This window comes from Pinus tabuliformis, chromosome 7 (genome assembly GCF_031772625.1).
Source record: "Pinus tabuliformis cultivar Carrire ecotype Pingquan chromosome 7, CPIR1, whole genome shotgun sequence".
NCBI classification, from domain to species: domain Eukaryota; kingdom Viridiplantae; phylum Streptophyta; class Pinopsida; order Pinales; family Pinaceae; genus Pinus; species Pinus tabuliformis.
Genome location: NC_142293.1, coordinates 1,366,652,512 through 1,366,670,037, shown reverse-complemented (window position 1 = coordinate 1,366,670,037; position 17,526 = coordinate 1,366,652,512).

The following is a 17,526-nucleotide window of genomic DNA, read 5'->3' as shown; positions in this document are numbered from 1 at the left end:
AGCAAATGTCCCTAAAGCAAGCTAAGAAGGATAATAAATTATCACCAAAGTATTATGGTCCGTACAAGGTGTTGGAAAAGATTGGTACTATGGCATACAAATTGGAGCTTCCTGCAGCTTCTCGATTGCACCCAGTTTTCCATGTTTCATGTTTAAAGAAGGTTATAGGCGACAAGCTCCCAGTTCAAACAATATTGCCAGAACTTGACGAGGAAGGAAAAATTATATTGGAACCGGAAGCAGTCACAGAAACAAGAACTCGACAGCTACGAAATCGATCAATTTCAGAGTATCTTATCAAGTGGAAGAACTTATCCGCTGAAGATTCCACATGGGAGGATGATAATTTTATGCAGAAGTATCCAGAACTACTCAAGCGTTGAGGACAACACTTTTTTGAAGGAGAGGGGCATGTTGGGTCCCTATAATACTAGTTATTACCCCATTACTATTGTAGTTATACCCCTTATTTATATTGTTGTGCCCCTATTACCCCCATATTGTTATTTCTGTGCCCCATAGAATCCCTCTATTATTATTTTTGTGGCTTTATATTATTATTGTTAGGTCGGCTGGATTATATTGTGACTCCTTAGACTCCTATATATAGAAAGGAGGTTTTGTCGTTTGTATCATCCAAGAATTGTTCATTTATGTAATGTAAAGGAGGTTGCCCCCTCGAAGAGGCTGAATTCTAAGGCGTTGATCTTTCTTTTCTATCTTTTCTTGAGCTGGTTTCATAACACCAACTGATTAATATTATAAACCCAAGTTGTTTAAACCCCAAGATAAATAATATAAATTGAAAAATAAACATCAATGACCATGCTTAACCATCATTGATTTTCATATTAAGACAATCTTTGTTACAATGCGACGTTGGACCAGGGTTGACCATGATTCGCCATGGTTGATTATGGTTTTCATCTAAAGAAAATACTCGTTATAACACAATGTTCGACAAGGCTCACGATGATTGGGTTTGAAAATGAGAGAATATATGTCATATTAAATATTTTAAACCCCCTAATAGCTAAATCCATGGCAACAATATTATAACGTAAATAATGTTATAATACAAAACAATAATAATAAACGTAAACCACAATCAATAAAAGAATCACATTTTAAACTATTAAAACATAAATACAAAAAACTAATATGAATACTTTATTAATAATACGCTATAAAGCATTAAAACATGATAAATCATCAACGCATTGATAATAACACATTTATATCACTACATTATAAACAATAAGTATATTTTAAAGATAAATACATTAATATCAATACATGAATATATTAATAGTATATATCTCAAGAATATTGATATAAACAGCAAGAACATGAAGGCCCAACAATAATATTATAAACCTCAATAATATTTTCAATTATGAAAAGCATGAACAAAGCAAAGGGACCCATATAAAAGAAAAGAACAATTACAAATGCAAGAAAAAAAAATAAAATAATAACATTGCCATTGGAGCAAAGGAACATAAATGCAAAAAACACATCTAAATTACACACATTGGATTTAAAGAATAACAACATGATACGACATTTTAAGACCAAAGATATATAATTTTCTATTTAACAACAACAACGAGAAAAAAAAAATCAATTTCACCAACATTGCAACCATGGAAAGAACATTGAAATTAACATATATTTTTTGTTTTATTTACATCAAATAATTCCACTACAAAATATAACATGAAACTCTCCATCAAAATTCATGTATGGAATAGCCTCTTCCAAAACACAACCAGACCGATGACAAAAGAAACACCAATTCAAATCAATAGGATAATGATCACGATACTTAAATCTTTCCAACCAATTGCTTCCTCTTCTCCTCCCAGACTTCCTCTGGTGCACATGTAACAAGTATTTTACATTTGTTTTCATTTCATCTAGCACACGAAGATGCTCATCAATAAAAGTAGGGTGGAACCCATGTTTTCCATCAAACTTGTTCCAAAGATATGAAAGAAAACTTATCGATCCAACAATATTGCACACTACTCTAGCATAATAGATGGCATCATTATTGTTCATATATGCATTTGAAAGAAAAAACAACAAAATAAAAATTAATACACACACGCACAAACAAATAAGAATACACATATACAAATATCTATACATGAAAAATAACACCCCATTTTATTTATGTTTAGAAACTTAATCTTATAAACCTCATGCTATAAAATAATCTAATGTTACATGAACCAAATGATATAAAAAATTCTACAAATATAAACCTCATTTCACAATACAATGGATAAAGTGTAGAAATAGAATAAAACTGTGGCCAATATTCAAAACCTCCATTTTGCATTTCATGATGTAATATGAATCCACAATATTAATATCAATATGAACCATTTATAAAATTGATTTTGAAGGATTGGTTCATATAACTCCTTGTTTATGTCTGAATGGTTTGTTGTAAACAAAAGAACAATAGCCACTTTAAAAAAAAAAATCAAATTGAACAACGTGGAAAAATGATGTAAACAACTTTATCAAATATTACTATGAATATGATGAATGTATTAATCTCATAAATATATGAAAATGATTGTTATATTAAAAGTAAATCAAGAGGGCAATAAAAGAAATTCAAAAAGCATACTATAAAAAGGTCACAATTTTATTAGTTGTATGTCATAGTGATATGGACTTCAATCACTCCTCTTCCTTCTTCCTAATTGTAACATATGCACTATCTTTCATCTGGCATAACGCTAAAAAGAGAAAGGTGGTGCAATGCATAAACCATGTATTGATTTTACTTTTGATATGATTGTGAAGGTTAGGCGTTGCTCCTCTTTATTCCCAATATCAACTGATGCCAGTTCTAAGGTCAATCCTTGTGACTTGTGGATTGTAAGAGCCGATGCCATCTTCAAAGGATTTTTTTTTTCGATTTCCTCTTATCACTGGTGTCATAGGCACAATGTTTGGATTGTTTGCATCAAATGGAGCACTAACATACGTATAAAAAAATAGTTGTGAACATTGGAAGCTGAGGTGGCTTAGAGGTAGATGTATAAAATATATCCTTAACATAACCAAATGCACCATTCACAAGCCATCTTTAACCCACAAATTACATGTCAACATAACATGCTGACCACAATACAACAAAAATTCACGGTCCAATTGATCATCATCAGCACTAATGATTCTTGAACGCCTTGAATGCTCAACAATATATCGCACAATTGGAGGATTTAATGATTTTAATATCTTCCTGTTATGGAAGGCCACCAAATTACTTGTTGGAAACATGTGAACTGTTGCTTTAAATAAATCTCTTTCTCTAGGATGCAACCTCATATCAACCCGTGACATAAGAAACTCTAAATCTTCAAGAACATGTTCTTCATTTCTTATGTTATTGAGGACTCTAAGAAAACAATATTCTTTCTCAGTATTCCCTTGTTGGTGAAAAATTTTGTCAAGAGTGACAACAATGTTGAATTTGTTCCACAAAATTTTTTCTGTTGTATTACCTGCATACAAAGGCTTATCTCTCACACGAGGAATCTAGCCAAGGTTGACCACAAGGATGATGGATCTCCCACCAAAACAACAATTATTTTTCTCTGGAAATGCTTCTCATAATTGAGCATCTATTTGCATAAACAACCTTGATCCTAGAAAGCTCATTTCATCAAATTTCATATATATATATATATATATATATATATATATATATATATATATATATATATATAATTTGTCTCATTTCTTCTTGGAATACTACTAGCGACTGCCCCTCTAGTGGTTTCATATCTTTAATTGGAATTTTTAGAGGTGAGTTTATTGTTTTTGCATGTACATTAAAATTCGTTATTCCTATTGGGGAAAGAAGAAGCAAAGGGCTTCTTACATTATTTGACAAATTAGAAAGATCTTGAAAAATAAAATGTATAAGGAAAGACTTCCCAATGCTTGCAATGCCCTAAACAATCATAAGAAGAGCTTCATGAATCTCATATTCAGCAAAGTTCCTTAAAATAATTTCAAAAGCAAGTCGTTATTTTTCTGAAAATGAATTTGGACATGCAAATGTTCTATTTGAAAGGTCAACAATATCAACCCTTGATTTTCCATTCCTTGTAAACTTAATAGCTTCTTCTACAATATCAACATAAATATTTGTATTTTCCTAGTCAAAGCATATATCAAAGTACCTTTGACCAAGGGTGTGAAGATCAGAAACATTCACATTATTTCGTGGAACGAAGCAAGAGAAAATCTTCCATTCTTGAAAATCATCTTCAAGATTCATTTCCTGGTTAGAAAAATTACCATCTTCTTAATCTTCAATATTGTCAATAATTGATGGATTTCAATCAACATGCCATGCTCGATATCAAAAATTCCTCCAATTTTCAATAATAATTTTAGTTGAAAGGCCAATTTCTACAAGAAAGTCACGAAGTGTCTTGTACAAGAGAAATTATGTCCAACATAAGGTTTCAAATTCATTTGAAGCCTCACCAGGAATAGAATAAAACTGTGGCCAAACTTGAACAATAGCATGAACATCTCTAGTCTTTCATGGATATTTTTTACGCTTGCTATCAAATGCCCAAGATCTTGTAGTTTCTATCAAAGGTACATGTTCAAGGAAAAAATGTCTCTTATGATAATGTTGAACAAAATTATTCTCATATGAACATTGCAAGACATCCCTTGAGATTTTCATGAAAACCTTTCTTCCAACATTTAAGGAAACAAATTTCTGACTACAAACAACAAGAGGTGACTTAAGCAACATATGACATGTTTCTTGTGCTCTAATATCATGATCAATAATTGTTTCTGTGATAAATGTTGTGTAAGCACATAAAGCATGATCCTCATACCTAATAGAATTTGATATTCTAGTTAACATATGATGATAACTTTCAAACATTTTTTCTGCTTTTGATGCATACTTAACAATATATTTCAAGACAACATATCGAGAAAACAATGGTTGGAAATCAAAATTTACACGCCACATTGTTAGAAGGTCAATGTTATGTACATTGAGCCTGTCATCTTTTATAGTTGGCTCATGTTTTTCCTTCCTTGATCATCTGTGGACAATCTTGATTCATCACAAAGATCCCATGGAGCATTGTATCGACATGTCAGAATAGTTCCCTTTTTGCGCAAACAAGAATTTACACTACACTTTGTGTGCCTTTGGACATGATTTAACAATTCTTCATAATCATTATGAGGAATGAAAGAGAAAATATGATCAATATTCAATATGCAAGGGTCATCCATTAGGGGAATTTTGAGGTCTAAAATGGGCTTCCTAAGGAAATTATAAAATAATAGTGGAAATAATAAAATAAGATTAGATTATATCATCAAAATTTAGATGGAAAAAAGAAAAAAAATTATTTTGCAACTTGTATTTTCAACTTATGTCCCTATGGATTTATTCAAATTTCGAGTGGAAATATTCATTAGATGAAAAATTTGATTCCTCATCCAAGGAGTTCCCATGTTGCATACTTTTGATAAAATCCGCTACATAAAAAATGAGAAATACATGAAAAACATGATTGAAATCACGTTTTTTCATGTATTTCTCATTTTTCATGTAGCAGGGTTCATCGAAAGTATGCAACATGGGTACTCCTTGGATGAGGAATTAAATTTTGTATCCAACAATGACTCCTACTCGAAATTTGAGTAAAACTTTAGGGTGTAGTATACCCAAGTTAGATCTATTAAATAGGGAGATAAGTTGAAAATACGAGTTGAAAAAGTAGTTTTAGTATTTTATTATTTTTTAATATTTTTACTTTTTTACTCCAAAAATGATGAATCATCCCCCATGGTTGACATTATCATCTTAAATCTTATTGTTTCTTATAAAATTTATGTTAATTGTACATTTTTCTTAGGAGGCCATTTTAAACCTAAAATTCCCCTAATGATTGATGCTTCATGGAACCATTATGTTGCGATGATGTATGTCACATGGTTTCCATGCAGTTACATACTTGTCAAAGAATGTCTTTGCAATTTTTACATCAAAACCATTTGACCAATCAAGTATTTCCATGTCAGGAGCACCTTCCAACCATAGGAAACCATCGATATGTGCTGAACCTCTATGATATCACTCATATTGAAAAAAATGAAGATATAGTTACTACAAACAATATAGATAGAATCATAATAAAAAATTGTAAAAGTATAGAAAATAAATTCAACAACACAAACTTGTACCAGAAGTATTTAGCTTTAAAATATTTTTGGATAACTTCCTCTTAAAAAATATTGAATCTATGGTGCATAAATGTGGAAACAATATGAGGGTACTGGATAACATTCTCAATTTTCATGCGATTCTCATTTAAAGAGCGATAGTGTGAATGTATGGGCATGAGATTATGCAACTCTGGTCACTTCGTGTAATTGCACTCAAAATAAAAAAATAAAGATGGACATCCCAACCGAGTAATCATGCTAGTAAATTTAGCCCGACACTTAGTCCAGTATGCCCTTGTACCTCTCAGAGAAGAACCAGTCTGCATACGATGCTCAACCAACTTATTATCTAGTAAATCAAAAATTTGGTGATGAAACTCTTCAATTGTTGTAGGTGAGTTATCATGCAAATGCTTCTTTAAAAAAAATACAGTAGTTGCTTGGCTCCGATGCCTCATTATCATGCTCAATAGGTAATATCGAAGGTGAGGATGGCTTCCAAATCTCTAATCATAGTACCTAATAAGCTGTAATGCATACTCATGAAGTTCAACACTACAAATATGTGGTTGCAATGAATCGGCATTACCAGTAGAGAATAATGTTGGTAATTCCATATCTAATAACCCCTTTGTATTATATTCATTCACTAGAGAGGTTCCAATAATAGGCCAATCCATGTCTTAAACATGTGAAGAATCAACATTATCAATAAATTCCCTAATTTATTCCACTTCTCTTAGTTCATTTGGTAAGAGAGAAAGAAAATAATAAGGATGAGAGCACAAATGCTCAGTAGGCAACCATTCATTATTAGTTGCTTTGATCTCAGATTCTTGAATAACACAATCAACAAATTTAAGCCTGGAGGAGACATATGCTCATCTTTCAGGTAGAGAATTCACTGAAACATAGTCAATTACAACATCTCGATAATATTGATAATGTTGTATTTTGAAAAGAAATGCAACCATCACTCAAGATCTTTTGACATAAAATTCATAGTATTTAGACTGAGCAGCATGTATCCCCACAATTATAAAGTAAATATCTTCAACATGTTGGGGAAGAAATTTTACAATTGTAGGAATATCTTGAGGAAATATAATTGTATGACTGATATATTTATATTTCCCACCTCGAGCATGTGTCACTTGCAAAATAGGATTCACACGTGATATTAGCATTTATTCAAATTGAGTAAGAACACTTAAAATATGAGGTTTCTCACCAATATCCATGTTATTACATCGAAAAAAATGATGGGCACCTCTTTCACTCTTACATCACCTGCGAACAAGTCCTTCAGGATCTCTCAAAACTTGGATTCCAGGATATGATTCTTACGTGGCACATTTGGACAACTGGCAAGATATCTATCTTTGCTTGAAATATTTTATGCACTACAATCATGTTTTCATCAAAATGAATATGGTATCTATCGATCGAACCATGTTGACAACCATTTGGAAGAGTAAAACTTCTTCTAAAATGTACTTCATCTTCACGAACATGAGATTCCCTTCCCAAATTTTAAGCACCTTGAATGGATCTATGACATGGCCCTTCCAAATTTATGGTCTACATTTCTCGAACCTGGGAGGATGAAAAGGTGTGTTTGTCATAAAAGATTTTAAAATTTAATTTCGAACTAATTATAAATGAAAAAGGTGAAAAAAAAAAATCAAATGAAATCAAAATTTAGATTTGTTTCTTGATGTGGATGAGGGTTATGAGATTTTTTCTCTTCACTTCTAACATCAGTGGATGGAACATTTGGGGAGTTAGTTTCTATGCCTATATTCGAATGAGTTGCTTCATATTTCAACAAAATAAAATACACTATAAGACTAAATGTCCAACAAATAAAGATTCAAAAATGGAAAACAAATCAAATACATTAAACATTTTCATTAGTTTTACAATTTGATGTTTTGGATTCCAATTCTCCAACCTGAGCAGATGAAATCATCTTTTTCCATAAAAGGTTATAAAATACAATGGCCAACTAACTCTAAATGAAAAAATGAGAAAAACATCAAATGCACTCAATATTTACATTTGTTTGGTGATGTAGATGAACTCTATGAGATGGTTACTCTTCACTTCTAACATAAGTAGATGGAACATCCACGAAGTTAATTTGTTTTCCTCTATTGAAATGAGTTGTTTCGTGTTCGAAGAAATAAAATATGTCATAAAATTCAATGTCCAACCAACTAGAAATTAAAAAAATGAAAATCAAATCAAATGCATTGACCATTTACATTAGGTTGGAAATTAGATTGTCAAGGAGAATACACAGGAAGGTTATGACATGCTTCATATTCACTTCCCAGATTAGCATTGTGTTACCTCCATTGTTCCATGTCAAATGCTATGAGGGATGACTGATTCTCTTGGTGGGACCACATTACTTTGAGAAGGGGGATTGGAAGATCTGATGTTTCGCGAAACTGGCTCCAAATTATCAAACAAATGACCAATTAAACTATCATCCAAATCATCACATACAATTTCATCATTACCTCCACCATGGATGTTTTACAACCTTTGGCCTTGGTCAAAACATGAAATTGCAGAGACAGAAGGGTCAAGGAAAACATTTGCATCCACGTTATTGAAATGTTGTTCTTTGTGATTGCAAGATGTTTCCCCAATATTATGAACATTTTTAGGAGAGATTCGAACAACAAAATAATGCTGACAAGGAGCATATTTTGATATTGAACTATCAATGGGAAATGTTCTTTCCATTATATAATCCATAGTACGATAATTACGAGGAATTATAAAATAATTTTGAAGAGTGGATTCACTCATTCTTCTATGATATGTAGCTCTCCCATGCTCATTTATTGCATCCCTATTTTGTTGGTACCATAAACGACGACTTTCATTAGCCCTGTCAGGTGATGCTAGTGACAAATTTATTTTTCTTGTACGCTTGCTTGTGACTTCAAATGATATGTATACAATGAATAATAACATATTCATTATGGAACCATAAAAATGGAACATAGTATATATATATATATATATATATATATATATATATATAACAAACACAAAAGAATGAAAAAGGCACAAGTTTATTTTTGCAATTGTATAAAAACATAAAAAGTGTATATGTTAATTTTTTCAGCCATATAAACTTATCAAAATGTATAAGGCTTTTTCCAAATGGCTAAAAATAAAAATGAATTTTTCTAGATGGCTTAAACAAAAGAGTATAAATTTTCATGTATCATATTGGAATCAAAACAGAACCCAAACAATTGGGACACAATACTGTAAGAAATATATGACTTGGAATTATATCTTAAAAATTGGAACTATATACTATCAAAATATAAATGAAAATATTAAAATGTGCATAAAGTTATAACATTGTTTGAGAATCAATGAGAAAAACCAATACAAATAACATGTATAATATAACTCATAGCAATTATAATTATATAAATAAAGAAAAATGCAATTCAAAAAACTTTAGGGGAAACAATATGAAATATTTTCCAACAAATTGCAATGGGATTAAATATCTAACATCTGATACATACACATATTCTTGAAATTTTAGTGGGAAGCATATAAAGATCAATACCGGCATAATTTTAAAGGTTTATGATAAAGACCCAAAGTATGTATAGAGCCAAAAATGGGAATATTTTCCACAACCATATAAAGTATATAAAATGAAAATATTTATAGGAACTCCTAACAGGACTAATAGCCTAAGAATCCATATCCATACCTAATGGTGGAATCTCATCAATAGAATCCATACGGGGAACAATTGAAAAATAAATTCCATAATTAATCTAATCATCGCAATCCTCTAACGTACCCAGACATCTGTTCATTAGTTGAATTATAAATATCTATTGGAAAATAGATGCTAGTCATGCTAGTCATCATGTCATATAATAGGAAAGGAACTTCACTGCAGTTGCACCTAAGAACCATACCATGGACTGTTAGAAATGTAAAATAACTAGGACATTTTCTATTTATATCTGTAGAAATTTCTTCCAACAACTTCCATCTGAAACCCCAATCATCCTCAAAGTAGTCAATTCTCCGTTCAACACACAGTTGACCAAAATTGGAAATGATCTAATTCTTTAATTGACCATATAGAAGTGGAGCCATTGTTGACAAGGCTTATCAATTGATCCATGTATATTGCTACCAACATACACCGTATGTTGGTGATTGGAACAAATAAAAGACCCCATTCATTTTTTTATTACATCAAACCAGTAGATTGTATACCCCATGTTGAGGATAATCTTCATACTCCTTGTCTAGATAGAGCCAAAACAAATTAATTTTATCAAACACTCCATTATTAGGGGGTGAAGTGCCACCAAATGGAAGATCATCCCTTTTCCAAACCCTATCAATGGGTACTGTAAACATAAAATTTAGACTGCATTATATCTTACATATGTTTTAGAACAACCCAATCATATTTTATGTTGCTTACATTTTCCAATAATGAAAAGAATACACATTCTCAAATTCATATTGGCCCTATGTTTTTAGAGGCCTTTGTAAATGGTTTCATTACAAAATAATTGTCTTGATTAGTGACGAGAGGAACCATAAATCCAAATTTGTTCATAGAGACATGCTTTCAATGCAATAAGAAAGAATGGTTTTGCAAAACATCCTTCCATTTCTTATAAACAATGATAAACTTTATCACAACCGATAAAGGGAGCCAGGGGAAGACAATTTCAAGAATTTCAAATGGAAGACAACTCCAAATAGATGGATCCATGATCAAACAATGAAATCACCTAACATAAAAAACAAACCACATTTAATATCAACAAAAAAATTTAATGTTGAATAAAATTAAAAGTAACATACATACATACTTTACCATCTACACATCCAAAAAAATTTCACATATACACATTGTATAAAATCAAATGAGCGATCGGAACATTATTACAACAATGAACAAAATTCCACAACTTTATAAACATAATCTCTATAATCCAATATTATTAATGTTAGTAAACCTATAATTATGTTTATATTAATGTCTACATTTAATATTGATGTTATAATGTTTCTATTAGTATATTTTTAATATCGATATCAATTTTTTATTTTCAATATAAATATTAACATTAAACCATTTTTTTAATTTTAAAAAACCTAAACTTCAAAATCTCTTGTTATAACTTAACACAATGCTAAGTGAACCCAATGATATAAAATTACCAAATATCTTAATCCTAATATCACTGAACTAAATAAACCGAAAGTTATTAAGTGTAATGTTTAATAAAAATATTTACATACAAAAATATTCACAATAATCTATAGATGCAAAATATATTTTTACATAGATTTCTATGTTTAACATTAATATATATTTATAATAATAATAATAATAATGTGTAAATAATAATAATAATATTAATATTAATTAACATTAAAAGGGATATTGATGTTTAATATTAATATAAAATAAATATTAATATATTGATGTTAATATATTCTACATATTTTATAATGAATATGATAAATTGGATTAATAATAAATTAACATAATTTATTATTAACACAATTTTTACATAGATTTTCAAATTATTTATTTAAATCTAAATGAACAAAAATTTAATACACAAATTTTTTATATCAAATTAAGATGAACCAAATGTATTATATAAATCTATTACAAAAATAAAAAAATAAAATAAAAAATAAATAAAGATAAATAAATAATAATAAAAATAAAAATAAATAAAAATAAAATAAAATAAAAATAAAAAATTTATATTGAAAACACAAATTAAGTCAATAAGAAATTTTAGATGTTTTATTATCAATACATTTTTTAATCTATTCTTAATATTTGTATTTAAACCTAATTGAACTAAATTCTAAATATTTTTCTATGTTTTTTTTGTTCTAATTCTTGATTTGTTGTAAATTTTGGATTACATAAAATAAATCTATAGCGTAGATTTAACATAAATCTATAAAATAGATTTTATTATTTATATATATAAAAAATATTTAACATGAATCTATAAAATAGATTTAAAAAAAAAATTACATAAATCTAGTACATATAATAGATGACACTTGTGTTAACGTTTGGTGTATTGAACACGACTCGCGAACCAAGCAGAGCAATAAAAAGGTGTAGCCATATCAAGGTGAAGCTAACAACATGGTTTCATTATATGCATATTAATTGTATGTAATAAAACATTCTTATTTTTTCCCCTACTCTTTGTAACATTGTCTCAAGGAATTTCAACTATTTTTCATTGTCAAAACACCTAATATCCACACTATTAACATGTCACATGTCCAATTCCAAAATATTATTGAAAATATTTTTTTTCTCAATTGGACTAATTCTATTAAGCAAAATATGGTACAAGAGGATACATTCATGAGAAACAGAAAACCGGCAACCGGAAATGATAGGACTATCAACCTCGGTTCCGGAGAAGGTGTAAAACAAACAAGGAGCTACAACATGAGGCTGGGAGCCAGAAGAAACATTGACTTCTACCCTGAGAGGGTAGAGGCCTCAACACGAATCTTTTTCCCTTTCCTTTTTTTGACTTCGACCCAACCATTTTGGGGTGGATGAGCCATAACAATTTGAAGATTGGGGCTCTCCTCAGGGGAGCCCTCCTTTTCTGAATCAGAGGACGCGGACAAATGGGCGCGTTTCTGAGCAGTGGCTGTGTCGGAGGAAGGCGCCGGACCATCAGTGGAAGGAACCACGAAGTTAGGGGCCTGATTCTGTTCTTCATCACTATCTTCATCTTCAGAGCTGGAGGAATCTGAATCCACAACTGGAGGTGGAGAGCAAGGCGCCCATCGTTTGGATTTGGGCTTGGAGACGTTGGCCTTATTCTTTTTTGCTGAATGAGATGGGCAGGTGTTCTGCAAATGCCCAGATTGGTGGCAATGGCGGCAACGAAATGCGGTATTCTCGTAATCCAATGTCTGGGTCCAGACAAAGTCATTTATCTTGAGATTGATCTGTTCTGGAAGTCCTTTGCTTAAGTCTAACTCCACACATATTCTTGCATATGAGTAGAGACCTTTGGATTCCCGCCATAAATCTCCACTAATGAAGGTACCCAAGGTATTGCCTATAGCTCTAAAGACACGAGTATTCCATAGGTGGGCCGGTAAGTTTGGAAGCCTGATCCATACAGGGGTCTTGGTAATGACAGCAGTAGCTGGATCAAAATCAGGGAACCAAGGAGTCATGAAGAGCCCTGCAGTTCCCATGAACCAAGGACCCTCTTCTAAGGCCTTTTCATAATGCTTACTGTTATCAAATAGAACAATGAAGTACCCTTTTGAACAAAAAAAGATCTTACAATGATGTGTCCAGTTTGCATGGATCCATGCATAGAGGTCCTGAGATCGCGGCCACAGTCCATTAAATCTGCAAATGATGGCTCTTTCTGCAAGTTCTTGAAGTTGGGTTGCCAGATCTTCATGGGCGAGTTCAGCAAAAGGAACTTCTTCAATCTTGTCAACCAAGAAGGCCTTAGATTTAAGGGCTTCCGAGGGTTTGGGGTTCTCAGAGTGGACTGCATCTTTGTATGAGAAGGGCCGAGCAGATGATGACTGTCCCGCTGCACCTCCTCTCAGACGAAGGGTTACCACCACAGAACTGTTCCTGGAAATGCTGTAAGAAGAGAGGGGAAGAGGGTCTTCAAGTTGTTTACCTTGAAAGAGAAGTCGTTGAAAGCTTGATGGGATCCCCATCCTGCGTTCTAGATTCAGTTTGAGTTCTTGCACCAGATCTGAAGGTCTGACCCATTGCATGATGGTTCTGCCTGTAGGCTGAGAAATTTGGATCTGAAAGGGATCAGAGATGAGCCTTGACCCCTTGCCAGGGCTTCTTGTGCTTCCCAGATCAGATCTGCCGTGGCTATTTCCCATCCGGGGAGTCGGACTTGCAAGATCCTGGCCGATCTGTTTGTTGAGAAATTTCTTGACATCTCGTTCAGGCATTTCGTCAAACAGTTCGCATGCGATTTCAACATCGCCGGCAGAAGGAAGCGCTGGGTGATTTTTCTTGAAAACCGGAGAAAGCCACTTAACGGCGCCCTGAGTGATCAGACGGGAGGCCGGATCGACGATCCTCGAGAACCAGGTATTGCCGCTCCCTCTGTTATCAGCGGCAGCCGCTGCCGCTCTGACAGCGGCGGGTGCATGGCGTCCAAGCTGCGGGCGCTCATATGGGGTGTTGTTCCTGCGGCCCAAGCGGGAGGTGCGAAGCTTGCCGCCTGCGCCACCGCCTTCGAATGGCCGTCGATCCTCCTCCTTCGCCATGTGACCCTGAGAACTGTAGTCGGATGGATCCTTTCGGGGGTTCGAAGCTAGGTCGTCCGTCTCCCTTGTGATTGTTATCCAATATTATTGAAAATATTAAAAACACTCCACCAAGGGAATTGATTGAATGCATTAGATTTACTGATTAAAATGCATTCAATACATACATCTGTATTGATTAAAATTAAATCTATTCAATGCATTAAATTTATTCAATGCAAAAAAATTAATGATAAAATGCTTAAAAATTTATTGATTGCATAAACAAAAATAAAATAAAGATCTATTCATTGTTAGATATACTCCATCCATATAAAAAAATTTATCCAACAGGGAAATTATTATTCCTCAAATTTCCATAAAAATAATTGTTCCTCAAATTTTCTACCTTAAACATTTCAATTTTTTTTTTTTTTTTTTTTTTAATATATTAATATTCTATTTACAATTAAAATATATCCTTTATTTATAAACCTAAATTATAATTAAAATCTATGATAATTTATAAAAAATAAATTATTCTATGGAATTTGGGGAGTGAAATTGGTGGGAAAGAGAGATGGCAACTCATTCTTGATCCTTAAAATGAAAATGAACTAAGTTGTATTATCATTAATGGTTTGAACAATAACATCGTACAAAAATCACCACTTAAAAATTAACACTAAGTTGCTCAACCAACTTATATTGTCCAACATTCAATCTATACAATTTATTGATGCATTCAAAAGTATTTCATGCATCTATTGCAATCTATTGGAAGAATTTAACATCTATTGAATACATCTATTGGAAGGATTCATGAGCATGTTGCTGACATCAAGCATGACAGGACCCGCTCCTCTGCTTTGGCAGAGCATTAAGATAAATCGAAGCATCACATCTGCGTTGAGGAGGCCCAAGTCGTTGATAAGGTTAGTCATTTTCATCATCGTAAATCGAGGGAGGCCCTAGAAATTCCAAAAAGACCCAACAATTTCAATAGAGATGATGGCTGGAATATTAGTAGAAGTTGGGTCCCTGTCTTGTCCTCCTAGGTTTTGTGTTTTTTTTTTTTTTAGGTATTGGCATCATTTTTATAGTATTTGTTGTTGATTTATTCTTCACTAGAGTTTATTTTCTTGATCCTTCGTGTTTTTTATGTATTTTATCATCCTATTTGTTCTTAACTCCTTTTAGTATTTTTGTTATTTGTTTAATGGGCCTGAACCCCATATTTTATTGTTGACCCCATTTTATTTATTGATTGTTTTTCTTTGGATATATATATGTTTCTGTTATTTATTTATTTATCTTTATTTTATTAATATTTGTTTTTAATAAATTAATAAACTAATATCACAGTTTAAATATTATTTTCCAAAAACTAGTAATATTTGGTTTTAATAAATTAATTTAAATATTATTTCTCAAAAACTAGTTGTTACATATTAATATTTTAATAAATTAATAAACTAATATCATTATTTAAATATTATTTTTCAAGAACTAGTAATATTTGGTTTTAATAAATTAATTTAAATATTATTTTCCAAAAAGTAGCGGTTTAATATAGTCGTTACCTATTAATATTTTTAATAAATTAATGAAATAATATCATTAATTTAAATATTTTTTCAAAAACTAGCCGTTACATATTCATATTTTAATAAATTAATAAACTAATATCATTATTTAAATATTATTTTTCAAGAACTAGTAATATTTGGTTTTCATAAATTAATTTAATTATTATTTTTCAAAAACTAGTTGTTTAATATAGCCGTTACTTAATAATATTTTTTTTAATATATTAATAAATTAAAATAATAATTTAAACATTATTGTTCAAATATGGCCGTTACTTGAAATTATGTCTCTACATTTCTCTCTATTTAAGCCTTTGCCATGGTCTGCCTCTTCATCTGGTCCTGATGATGAACCACACTTGTTGGTTCAAAACGCATCCGCCAAAAAATACTCTCATGTGATTTCTACCGAAAAACTTTGTTTAATTCATTATGGATCACAGAAGCTTGAATATAGGAAAAAAAAAATCTATTGAATACATTTATTGCAAATTTAATTTTATTCAATTGATTGCAATCAATGCTTTCAATATATTTCAATAAATTGGATATAGTAAATGCATTATGTAATAAATTGCATACACTGAATGCATTATGTTTATTGAATAAAATATATTCAATGCATACAAATGTATTGATTAAAATAAAGTATATTCAATGCATTAAATTTATTCAATGCATAAAATCTATTTAATTCATATAATTTATTTTATTGATAACAATAAAATCTATTCAATCCATAAAAAATTATTGATAAAATGCTTACAAATCTATTCAATGCTTAAAAATCTATTGATTGCATGAAAAAAATAAGCATCCATTCAATGCATAAAATTTATTCCATTGTTGAATTTATGTTTAACTGGAAAACTTGTTAAAGCGATCCGGAGCTCTGCAACCCTCGGCCCTGCAAAAACCGAGATCCACACCTTTCGCGAGCTGCAGAAAGCAAGCCCCGCCCTTTGCTGGCCTGGCTCCTGCGAACCTGCCCGCCTGGGGTCTCACTGCTTGCTGCAGCCTGACTTTCATGGATCGAGTCGTTGGCTGACAGACCCGATCCCAGGGACAGAGACCATGAAGGGGTTGGGCACTCCCTAGTCATCTCTTCCGCCTCCTCCGCCAACCTCGCATGCTGAGGCTTTCAATAGGCCGTTGGCTTGGCTGCCAAAGAAGAAAAATACTGAAGCTGCGAAATTTGTTAAAAGATTGGACGATATTATGGTGATCTCCCTCCCTCCAGAAACCCCGATCCAAGTTGCCCTGTCATTGGCTGAACGGGCTCTCATCGGTCAGTTCACTGGGCTATGGCCGTCCCCAAAAACCACTGAAAGCTGGGTCAACAGAAATTGGGCGCCACTGATCAAAGAAAGTGTCACCT